The sequence below is a fragment of the Fukomys damarensis genome, unplaced genomic scaffold (assembly GCF_012274545.1).
Source record: "Fukomys damarensis isolate Sample0158 unplaced genomic scaffold, DMR_v1.0_HiC HiC_scaffold_12, whole genome shotgun sequence".
Lineage (NCBI taxonomy): Eukaryota > Metazoa > Chordata > Mammalia > Rodentia > Bathyergidae > Fukomys > Fukomys damarensis.
In genome coordinates, this window is record NW_022900924.1 from 21,638,970 (window position 1) to 21,650,443 (window position 11,474).

Consider the following 11,474-nt stretch of genomic DNA (forward strand, 5'->3'; position numbering starts at 1 on the left):
TGGACCCCGCGCCGCGTTCTCGCGAGACTGCCGGGCCGCACCACCCACTGGGCGGGCCCGCCGCCACTCAGCTGATGAGGACTTCCGGCCCCGCCCCGGAAACAGGACGGGGCGTCTGACAAGGTTCCTGGGTTGGTTAACGCCGTGTGTCACCCGCTGAGTTTTCAGAAAGAGAAAGGAGCCCAGCGCCCCGAGGCTCACTTCTAACTGGCTGCGACCGGGGCGGGCTCCTGAGGCTGGCTTGGCCTTCCCTCCTTGGGGCCTGGGACAAGGTTTCTGAACCGCGTTATTGGTCACCCCGGTGGCCCTGTCCTGCCGGTCTGGCCTGTACCCTGTAGGATGTTCAGCAGTTCCCTGGTCTCTGCTGTCCCCCTAGATACCTGCCTCAGCCTCACCAGCCCTGGTTGTGACAACCAAGAGTGTCCCCAGAAGTCCGCTAAAGGACCCTTGGAGGCCTCACGTCCTGTTGAGAACAAGTGACCAGGCTGCACCCTGTCTCGGCCTTGGCAGAGATGCCAGACCTCCCGTGGTCAGTGGGCTGGCATCTGGAGGCCCAGCTGTCCTCCCACAAGCCTTTGTGACCCACCAGGCAAAGGTGATTTCACCCTATCCCAGCAACCCTTCCTCCATACTGCCTCCTGTAGTATCGGTTTATTCTTTTGCCTCTGATTTGTACATGTTCTCTACAGGTCCCGGATTCGCAGTGACAGAGTTCTTAGGTGTCTTCTTCCTCACCGTGCCCCTGCATTTAGGACAGTGCTTGACATCTCCTGGAGTGGCAGTGTCTTCCAACAGCAGCCCCAGCAAGGCTTTAGTAATTGAGATCCACAGCTCCAGGGATTCAAATGGTGTAAGACCACTGCCCTATCCTTAGCTCCAACCAAGTGAGACTGGGCTGGACCCACACCCTGGGCAGGGGGCTCAGCAGTCAGGTGACTGGGATGAGTAATCCAGCCAATAAGGTTAAAGTGGCATGCACAATCTTTTATTTTTTTAGTGCCTGATGTGTAGACTGATGTGTAGCACCATGCTGGCACACAACAGGCAGCGCACGTTTATTAAATACCTAATGAGAATACCTAAATGCAGGAACTGGACCTTCTCCAGCTAGTAGTGCTACGTGTTTCTCCTGTGTCAGCTCAAATGTCACTTTTCTAACCCTCCTGCACCACTTCAGCTCCCCCTTTTTTTGTCATTCCTTACACATTTTTATGTTCTTCCTCAGATTCTTGCCCACTTTTCTCACAGCATCCATTTTAATTTCTAAGTATTTTGTGAAACTACTTCATGTCTGTCTTTTTAAAGAATTTATTAGTACATGTTTGCAGTAGATAATGATTACATCCCTTGTGAGGAGCATGTACATAACACATCTTAATTATTTTTACACCCTGTCCCCTCCCTCCATCTCTTGTCTTTAAAGCTGAGAGGGCTGAGATCTTAATGTTGTTCTGTTCATGGCAGTACTCCTAGAGTCCCGTGATAACTGTGTGTGAAATCAACTGAATGACCATTTCTGAATTGTAGATGATGGGAAGAAACCTTACATTTGCGTTAGCATCCCAGCTCACTGACTGATAAGCACACTGGAAAGATTCCTGTCCCGAGTCGCAGGTCTGGAAGGTAGTAGGGTCATACAAGGAAAGGGCGCGTGACTGAGTCTCAGTCCTGGTGCTCTCTCCATGTGCCCACTGGGAAAGGAGACGGACTCTGTGTTTGTTCTGACTAGAAAGGCTGAAACTCAGGCAAAGTCTAGAATGAGACTGACATTACTAAACTTGGGAAAGTGGGCACTGAGCTTGAATCCTGTCATCACTTGATGTCATTGGTCTCCCTAGAGGAAGACAAGGCTAAGTTTTAAGATGAGAAAAGAGCAGTCTGAGAGTTGAGTGTGTGTACTGAGGAGCTATTTTTATTTTTTGAAACTGGGTCTCACTATGTAGTGCAGGCTGGCCTCAGACTCACTGTGTATCCCAGGCTGGCCACGAACTTGTGATGAACCTCCTGCCTTGCCCTCCAAAGGGCTGGGATCACAGGTGTGCCCCACCACACCCAGGTTATACTGAGGAATTTTGAGGAGTATTCAAAGGTCCTTATTTTGATACTTTGTGGTTGCAAAACAAATCCATCATGTAGAATTGATGTGATCATAGTGTTTAAGAAAAAAACCGAAAAAGGAGCCAGGGCTAGGGATGTAACTCAGTGGTAGCTGGCATGTGTAAGGCCTTGGGCTCAACTGTGCCAAGAGCACATGTTGCAGGATGGCATGGGTATGAAACATCTGGAGTGGTCTGATGAAGGACAGGATGCAGATAAGTGGCTTCATTAGACTGGGGAGTGACTACTAAACAGTGTGATGAAAATATTCTCAAATTGATTGTGGCGATGGTTGTGAATACCCCAAAACCATTGAGTTACACATTTTAAGTGGAGGAATTGTATGGCATATAGATCATGTCTCAAGGTGTCACCAAAAGAACATGAATTAATCATTTAAAACAGAGAATTTGCACGTGTAAACTTGGACTTCCTGCTGCCCCTGGCGCCAGAACATGACTCTGGCCACATGGGAGCCGCAGTTGCCTGTTCTGCCAGTTCCTACCCCACCTCCCACCCCAGCTTCCCTTGCACCATCTCCTGGCAGCCGGGCCCAATCCTCCTAGGTCAAGTGCCACAGGTTGGCTTGTGACTTGCTCTGAACAAGAGTTGTAGCAGCATCCTGGGCCAGGTCTGGGCTTCAAGTCCGGTCCGGCAGCCCCGCCCTGTGTCTTGGAGGCTGGAGCCACTGTTAGAAGTCCCACTGCCTGGCTAGAGCGCTCAGGTGTTGGGAGAGTCCACAGACAGGTGAGGAGGCTCTGCCAACCTGCCATCTGGATTCAGCCATGTGAATAACCAGCGGGAAAGCTGCCATCTGAGCCTCCGCACCCAAGGGCAGGACTGGGGCAGGGTGAGGTGAATTTTAAACTCCAAGCTCTGGGAGTGTGTTGTGTCAAAGCAGTAATGGAAACCCATCTTCCTGTCATCCCCTGTCCCCAGTCTGCTGACAGCAGGTAGCAGCCACCACCTTCACATGGAAGACACTTCCTAGCACACCCTAAACTTCCCTACTTTTGACCATTTTATCATCATAGCAAAGTTATTCTCCACATTTGTGCTGTCCAGTGAATCGCCACTGGCCATGTGTGGCTATTACTTGAGAATGAATAAAATGAAAACCCTGCCTGTTGGTGACACTAGTTCAGACACTAGTTCTGTGGCCACGCATGACTGGTGGTTGTTGCATTGGACAGGACCATTCAGATTATACCAGACTGGGCCAGTGTGGCTAGGGTGTGACGTGTATACCCTCTTCCTTCTGCACACAGAACTCAGATTCCACTCAGATGTTTATGCCCTTCAGCCTTGGCCTGACCCTCTCCAGATATTCCTGTTGCTCAGGAAAAACTAAAGCCACATTGACTCCTCCCGGTAGCACAGCCCTCTGTGGTTACGACTTCAGGACTCGGCTCATGCAGGATGAGGGATGTCCCAAGAGCTGAGGTGCACAGGGGACGTGGACATACACTCTGTGGTCAGACAAGGAAAGGACTGTGGCAGAAAGGGATACACTCTCCCAAAGTGCACTTGGCTGAGCAGGCTTGGCTCCAGCAGCTCCCGGTGGATGCTGCACAGCTATGGGATGACCTGGGTAGGGTCAAATTACAGAGGTGGACACCACAGTGGAGAATCAGCGAGTTAAGAGCCTAAGAGAGAGTGAAGCTTAGCTTGTTTTACACACTGTGCAGCATTTTTGGTATTTGTAGACCCAAAGCATCTACCATGATCTCATCCACAAAACAGGAAAAAATAAAAGCAAGAGAGCATCACCTAATTTTTGCTCATGCCTGGCCCATTTCACTCCTTGATTTTCGTGCTGGTTCCTGTATACATTGAAGTTGCAGCCCCAGCACTGGGGCCCCTGACCATGGAGTCAAAATTAGATGTAAGGTGCCTTCCCACTTTGCTGGCCCCTAAGATGTTTTAGTCTTTGCAGCTAAAATAATCCCATGAACTAATTCACATCAGGCCTGGCTTCTGAGATGTGGGGCCTTGGCTCACAAAGCACTTTCTCCATAGCCCCTCACCTCCAGGACAGTGGCATGAGCTGGGGATGGAAATGCACAGCTCAGCTGGGACACGGCTCCTTTCTCCCGCCTCCTTGCCCCACTGAGCTCCAACCCCTGGCACAGTGCTCAGGAAATGCCCTTAGAGGCAGCGGGTGCAAAGCCATCAGAGACAGGACATCCCAGGGGCTGCCTGGCACCTCCACTTCTGTCTCGCATCATTTCCCTTGAGTTGCACCGCTTCTCCACAGTACAACTTCCTCAAAACCTTAGTTTGCAAGAAGCCAGTGTAGCCTTCCTGCACCTCCCCCCTGCATCACGGGAGCTCAGCCTCAGACTCGCCGCCCTTTCTGCTTCTCTGGGTGCAGACAGGTCTGGCTCATCGCCCCATCAGGGCCAGTGCAGGCTCCAACGCAGTCTGTGCTCTGAAGCACTTCTGTCCAACCGCATACCAGCAACGTGAAATAAAGAGACAGCTAACTGCGTGGAAGTTCCTAGTCTAAACTGAAGCCCTGCAAAGCTTCCTTTAGTGTGTATTAACTCAGCCCTTGGGATGACTTGGGTTTATTTTTATAGGGGGTGTGAAATTGTATGATCCAAAAGATAGGTTTTGATTGGATTCTTTTCAAGCACTTGTTTTACTTGATCCAGTAAGTAGAAACCTCCACTTACTTGTGCATTTTTTTTTCTCTTGTTTTTAAAAATCCAGAAGACATCTGCAGCAGTCAGGTGTTCACCTACAGGAGGCGTGGGGGAGAAGGAAAAGAAATAGTGAAAGAAGATGACCTGCTTCCTCCTAGTGCAACTGGTGCAAGATGGTAACAAATGTGCAACCACATCTGTTCTACCACTTTTATAATTCCTTTTAAGGAATCTTTTTTTCTAAAAACAAAATAATTTTTTTCACAGTTCTGGTGACCAAACCCAGGATCTTTGCACTGAGCTTCATCCCCAGCCCTTTTTTATTTTTTGTTTTGAGACCAGGTCTTGCTAAGTGCATCCCTCACACTTGGGATCCTCTAATCCTTCTGCCTCAGCCTCCCCAAGAGATGAGATTACAGGCATTCACCGCCATGCCCATCTCTTTATAAGTAATGCTAACCTATGTTGTGATCATAAAATAGACAATCAGTAACTATAAATGTGTTCCTTTTTTAGGTTAAAACTTACAGGAAAGATCAATAGAGACAAGTACAACGGAGAACTGAAGCACAGATATAAAATACCTCAACCCATGCCAATAAAGGGGTTTCCAGTCCATGAGGGAAAGGATGAATTGTTCATAAATTCTGTTGGAAAAAGCAACGACATGGGGAAACAGGCTTCATATTTTTTACTGACAAAATTTACAGATGGATAAATATTGACGAAACCAGCAATACAAAAACATTAGGGGAAAATTGGCAAATACGAAATCTTTGAGAGGGGATCTTTTTAAAGGCTAAAACAAGTTAGAAGCTATTTATTGAAAAAGTTGATTTGTCTACGTAAAGACTTAAGACAACGTGTATACAATGTTTTGGTTCAAAAACAACATGTATAAAAAATAATCTCAATTAACTGAAAAAAAACCCCACGTACCTTCAATACATAGAACAAAGTTAATGTCTTTATTGTATGAAGCATTCTTCAGAACTTCATGGAACTGCATGCAGCTGATCCATGAGAGTGGCACAGAAGCAGCCAGGGCCTTCAGAGCAGAGCTTAATCCATGGTGCCTTGGGTTGAGTTGCAGCTGGCTGGCTACACTCAAGGGCCAGAAGTGGGTATGTGACCTAAGCCTGTCCAATCATCAGCGGCTCATCTGTCAAGCTTCACTGATTGGTTCAGAGATGGACATGTGACCCAAGTTGGTGAGCACAATAAGCCGTACTCTCTTGGATGGCTGGGTCTGTGACCTAAGCTGTGTAACCAGCAGCATCCCATCTACAGAGCTGCAGGGCCTGCTGCAGGGACGGAATATCCAAGTTAGCTAGAGCTAAAGCCAGGATTGATTCTGGAATGTTCAGAAGGGAGAGATTCATCTTCTACTGAGATTAATGGAAGTTTTGTTATTGCTGCTGCTGCTGCTGCTACTGCTGAGGTTTTTATTTTGAGCTTAGTGTTATAAAGACAAGCCTGGAGTTGTCGGGTCATTTTGTGAAACAAACCTCCCTACAGTGACTGGAAACACACCTCTCTTCTCTTCGGAGAGCTATGGCAAAGGTCTACAAAACAAAACAAAAAGATAGCTTACCAGTCTGGATTCTAGACAGCCTTAAGTCATTCTCTCCAGGGTGCTTCATCATGAGTTCCTAAATTCTCTTTTTGAGTGAGCAGATCTGATAATGACTTGTAATTGAAAAAGTCTTGGCCAATTCAAGGAGTACTGTACATGCATGTGCATACACAAACAGAAAAGAAAATGGTATATGTGCTTTTATGAAACAAAGTACACCAGTAATTTTATTTGTTTGTTTGTTTGTTTATTTATTTATTTGGATAAAGGGACTTGCTATGTAGCCCAGGCTAGCCTCAAACTCATAGCAATCCTCCTGACTCAGCCTCTGAGTGCTAGGGTTATAGGCAAGTGCCACCACGCCTAGCTACACCAGTAATTTTAAACTTCAAAGGGGTTCAAGTTTGGTCACTTGACGTGAACTGTGTCATGCTGGTCATGTTTGGGAGGCAACAGTGCTCATGGAAGGGTGCTCAGTCCTGCCAACCTTTCTGGAGGGTGGTTCATCTCTGCACGTGAAGCATCTTCTCTCAGTCTGTGCAGTTCCACTGTAGGAGCAGCGCAGGGACTGAGCTGCACAGTGTTCATTACACTGCTGCTGAAGAGTGAGACAATTGGAAACAGCAGTCACAAGACGGCATCGATAAAAGATCATGGTGTGCAGACCTGGGGTCCTCTGCAGCTGCTCCACTGTGCTGCAGGGCTGCAAGAGAAGGTGTTCCCGAGGGACTATTTATTTGCTATTGCTGTGTAACCAATTGCCCTGTTCTGTTGATCACAGTCCTGCAGGCTGCATCTGTTCCTCTGCTCTGGGCCCAAAAGCCAGGGCTGTGCATTGGCCAGGTGGATAATGTGGCCAGAGCGCTGTGGTTTCTTGAGGCTGAACACACAGGCGTGGCAGCGTGTAGACCCCATGGCCTGCCCATTTCCTCGCCACTGCTCAGCCCCAGGTGTGCCAGGTCCTCACCACATGGCCCACCATGGTGAATGCCCGCAGCTTTGAACCCTTGAACCCGGGAAGTGCTCAGCCGGCTGGGCTCGGCCTCCATCCACTTCCTCCCTGAAGGTCCAGAAACGTGGGAATTCAAATCATGTCTGCAAATTCTGCTCCTGGCAGCCCCTGCAACAGAGTTTGAGGAACCAGAAGGCACTGTGTCTTGTAGGGGATCATGCAAGAATTTGGGGGCAGGGCTGCTAGAACTTGCCTACCATAATTATAGAGCAAAACAGAACACACTTCAAAAATTAAAATGTGGAGGGCTCCATCTTATGTAACAACAGCAACAGACATAAATAAAAACAATAAAAATCAACACCAAAAATACTGAGGCCAGAGAAACAGTGAGGGTCCCGACTGCAATCCAGGAGGTTCCAGCCCACCTGTAGGATGACAGTGAGAGTCACAGGGCCTCCCACACTCTGAGGGCTGGTGCAGGCTCACTGAACTTGGGCACGGCTCTCAAGGTCATGTCAGGACTCTGAGCACCCCGTAAACAGCTGCCTTGCGACTTCACACAGTCTGGAAAGCTTGAAATATTAATAGCAGCCATCTCAGGGCAGTGGGCCATCATGCGCCTTTTACACTTCTTTTCTGACTTACGTTAATTTTGTCAGCTTCCCTTCTCATTTCCTAGAAGAAGCAAATTTCAGTGGACTTCCAAGAAAAACAACTTCTGGTTCTGAGCAGCCCTGGAGGCACAGGCCACACTCTCCGTGTGTGTGTGTGTGCGTGCGTGTGTGTGAGCGTGTTCCCAGCCGCACCATGCGCTCAGGTCTCCGACTCTGCGGCAGGGCTGAGGGTCCTTGCAGGGGCATCTCTGCTGGAATGTGTCAGCAACCCTGCTTTCCCAGAAGTGCCCCCTGTCCCGCTACAGCTCCAACTCCAAGGGAAGACCCCCTCCCCTAGTGGACGTCATCCTGAGAAAGCTCCCAGCCAGTGTAGTGCTTTCCTGCGCAGTCCATGAGTCCAGCAAAGGAAACATAACCAGGGTGCACAAACCACAGTCCCCACATTTCTTCTAGTGAAGGCCTGTGTGTCTGTTTTCCTCTCCCCACCTACACGGAATGGTGGTATAAAGACTCAAAACTGACATTGGCAGTGGTGCAGCACCTGCCTCCCTTATTGCCACCCAGGGAAAAAGATTTCCCAAGTCGATGTTGTCACTGGGCTGTCCTCTCAGAGCACGCTGCCCACAGTAGTCATGTTCTGTCTTCCCCAGTGCCAGTAGCTAGAAAAACAGTCTGAGCAAACTCTCTGAGCAGAGGAGAAACAGATCCTGCTCTCTGGGTTTCAAGGCCCTGGTGTTAGGAGCACCTGGAGTCATCTCTTGTGAGGTGCTGTGGCCGTTCCTGCTCCACCCTCCTGTGATTATTCCTGCACAGTCCACAGCGATGTATTGCCTCTGTGCCCTTTACATTCATGACCTGTGTGGGGGAATCGTAAAAGACTTCTTCAATGAACTAACTGGGGCCAGGCGTGTGGTTCCGTGGTACAGGGCTTGCCCAGCACACATAAGAACCAGAGTTCAATCCCCAGAACTGCCAAAGAAAGCTAATCAAAAATAACACTGTTACTGAATAAGCTGCAGCAATGAACGGGTAATGAGTCCCAACATGTCAGACTCTCACCTGATGTGGAACACATATGTTCCACAAAGACAGAGTGTGCATCAGCCCAGTAAAATCTCTTGAAGCCCTGACTCTCATTAAAAGCCAGGAATGTGTGGGGCCTGTAATTCTAGCACCCAGGAGGCTGAAGCAGGAGGATGGAAAGTCTGAGGCCAGCCTGCACTATTCAGTGAGTTCAAAGCCTGCCTGGGCTATATAGTGAGACCCTGTCTCAAAAAACCCAAAATGAACACAAAAAAGGTGGGACAAGACAGGGACAGAACACTTGTTAGGGACAGTGATCTCAGACTAGATGATCACGGTCTCCTCAAGTCACATATCTTGGGGCCACTATTGTGAGCTAAATGGTGGCCCCAAAACTATGTTCATTTCCAAGGCGCTGAACCCTGAGTATGAGCATCTCTGGCTGGTTGGAGCTGCCACAGGAAGATGCTGGAGGCTAGGAAACCTAGGAACACAACCGTCCCTCAGATCCGGGGCTGGGGGTCCAGGACAGCAGGCTTTCTGCTGCCTGGATGGAGCCTCATGGCCACAGCCTTCAGGGGGACAAGTGTTGCATACTCACAGCCAAGAGCAGGATGTAGGTTCCTCTCAAGCCCTCACATAGGAGCCTACTCCTGCCGAGAGCAGAGCCAACATGCCCTCCTGACATTGTGGGATATTCTAGTCAATGCAGACTTAGGAGGAAACAGATGGCCAAACCCTAGCAGAGACATTGTGCGAAAGAAAGAAGAGGATCTTGAAATGAGATAAACTTGCAGAAGGCGATGGACAGAGGGCAGAGCAGATGCCATGCAACCACAGAGGGGTCAGTGGAGTGATGTGGCCATGAGTCAAGGAATTTAACAGCCCCAGCAGCTGGAGGAGGGAAGGAGCAGGGGTGCAGCGCTGGCAGGAGGTGTGCCTCTCATGCCTGGTTGAATGTGCCAATAGGAAAGCTCGTCTCTCCCTTCTTGCTGCCCCTGGAATGGGGCTGCAGCTATCCAACTGTCCTTGGAGGGGCTCCTGAGAGCCAGACACTGGGCTGCTGGGGTGAAAAGAGGGAAGCCCGAGTGCCCAGTGACTTGCAGCCTTGGGTTACTTGTCTCTGAACTGCTTTACACAGCAGAAATAAACACCAGTTTCTTCTAAAAACAGAACAGGGGTGGAGGCGATAAAGGCGTTGAAGTGAGCCTTTCTACTGCCCTGGTTAAATGGAGAGTTCACATCTAAGGGGGAAGGAAATTGACCCCAGTCAACTGGGGAAACAGAGGGTTAAAAGGTCAGGTCCAGCTGGGTATGGCGGCACTCTGGGGGGCTGAGGCAGGAAGAGCCTGAGTTGGAGCCCAACCTGGCAGCTTATCAATTTCAGGAGACCTTCACTCAAACAGTAAATACCTAGCAAAACAAATAACACCTATCTAATAAATAGGTAGGTAAGTAGGTAGGTAGAGAAGCTGGGGATGGTCTCAGGGTGAAGACTCCTCATTTAATCCTTAGTACCACCACCACCAAAAAAATCAGATTCCTCATTTTGAACAGATATCATGAATTCCAACTTCCATATGAAAGCTCCCAATTTTAAAATGGTGGCTTGACTGAAAACAACAAAAACCACTGTGTGGCTTTGAGGAAGCTACCTGGCCCACAGGGGCTGCCAGTTAGTCTTTGTGTGCCACTATTCTCTTCTACAAACACAGCAGAAATACCCTGTTAGTCTTCTGAACATGTAATAAGTAAATAAGGTAGTTTCCTTGTAAAGAGAACAGGCTTTATTTATTTAGTTTTTGAGACGGGGGTCTCACCATGGTCAGGATGGTCTTGAATTCCCTGTGTAGCCCATGCTGGCCATGCTGGTGTGGAACTTGTGGTGATCCTCCTGCCACAGCTAACCAGGTTCTGGGGCACACACACACACACACACACACACACACACACACCACACTCTGGCTGGTGCAGGGAGCCAGAGCCCTGCAGAAGGCTGGAGCTGCAGCTCTTTTCCCTACAGGTAGCTGGCTGCACAGCAGGCCTGGGGGCTGGGCCTCCCCTCCTCAGCCTAGCTCTAAGGGTGTCAGTGGGGTGAGGAGCTCTGTTCCAGGGGTTTATGTTGGGCTCCCACTGCAGGGTCCTCCTGATTGGCTCAGGTGTGGCCGGGTCCTCCTGGCCTCTCTCTGTGGTCTTCAGTCAGGTTTCTGCACCCTCCTCTGGAGTCTTAGGACCTGGGACATGGAAGACCTTGGAAGTGGCCCTGCTCTGTCCCCTGGTTACTAGAGAACAGCTCAGGGCTTCCTGGGGACAATGTCCCTGCAGCTTGTGGAAAACCAGGCTGGGTGCCCTCTGGTCCTGGCCCAGGAGTTGTGGACTTTGGTCTCAGCTGGTCCCTGTGGGAGGTGGCAGGTCCCTGCCACCACTGCTGGGTGGGAGCCTGTCTAGCGACATCGCTGGGAGTCCTAGGAGGCGACGAACGGCCAAGCCGGTCCCAGGGAGTGGCCCTACCCAGACCCCCCTGCCCAGCTCGTGCCTGCCCCAGTGGAGGACCCACGACC

The 11,474-nt window shown here is 49.7% G+C and overlaps 1 protein-coding gene and 1 long non-coding RNA gene across 2 annotated transcripts in view; both read left to right on the plus strand.

Moving 5' to 3' along the window:
• The first annotated feature begins 63 nt into the window (after positions 1-63).
• On the plus strand, positions 64-6,498 carry LOC104848376. Its single transcript, XR_004516811.1, has 4 exons — positions 64-595; positions 690-850; positions 4,813-4,921; positions 5,262-6,498. It is a non-coding gene; the product is annotated as an uncharacterized LOC104848376 (long non-coding RNA).
• A 4,344-nt stretch (positions 6,499-10,842) lies between these two features.
• The window catches only part of Glt1d1 (glycosyltransferase 1 domain containing 1), an 87,011-nt gene continuing 86,379 nt past the window's right edge, over positions 10,843-11,474 (plus strand). The window contains exon 1 of the mRNA XM_033762478.1: positions 10,843-10,936. The gene's annotated coding sequence lies outside the window, so the exon portion shown is untranslated. The remainder of the gene's footprint in view (positions 10,937-11,474) is intronic.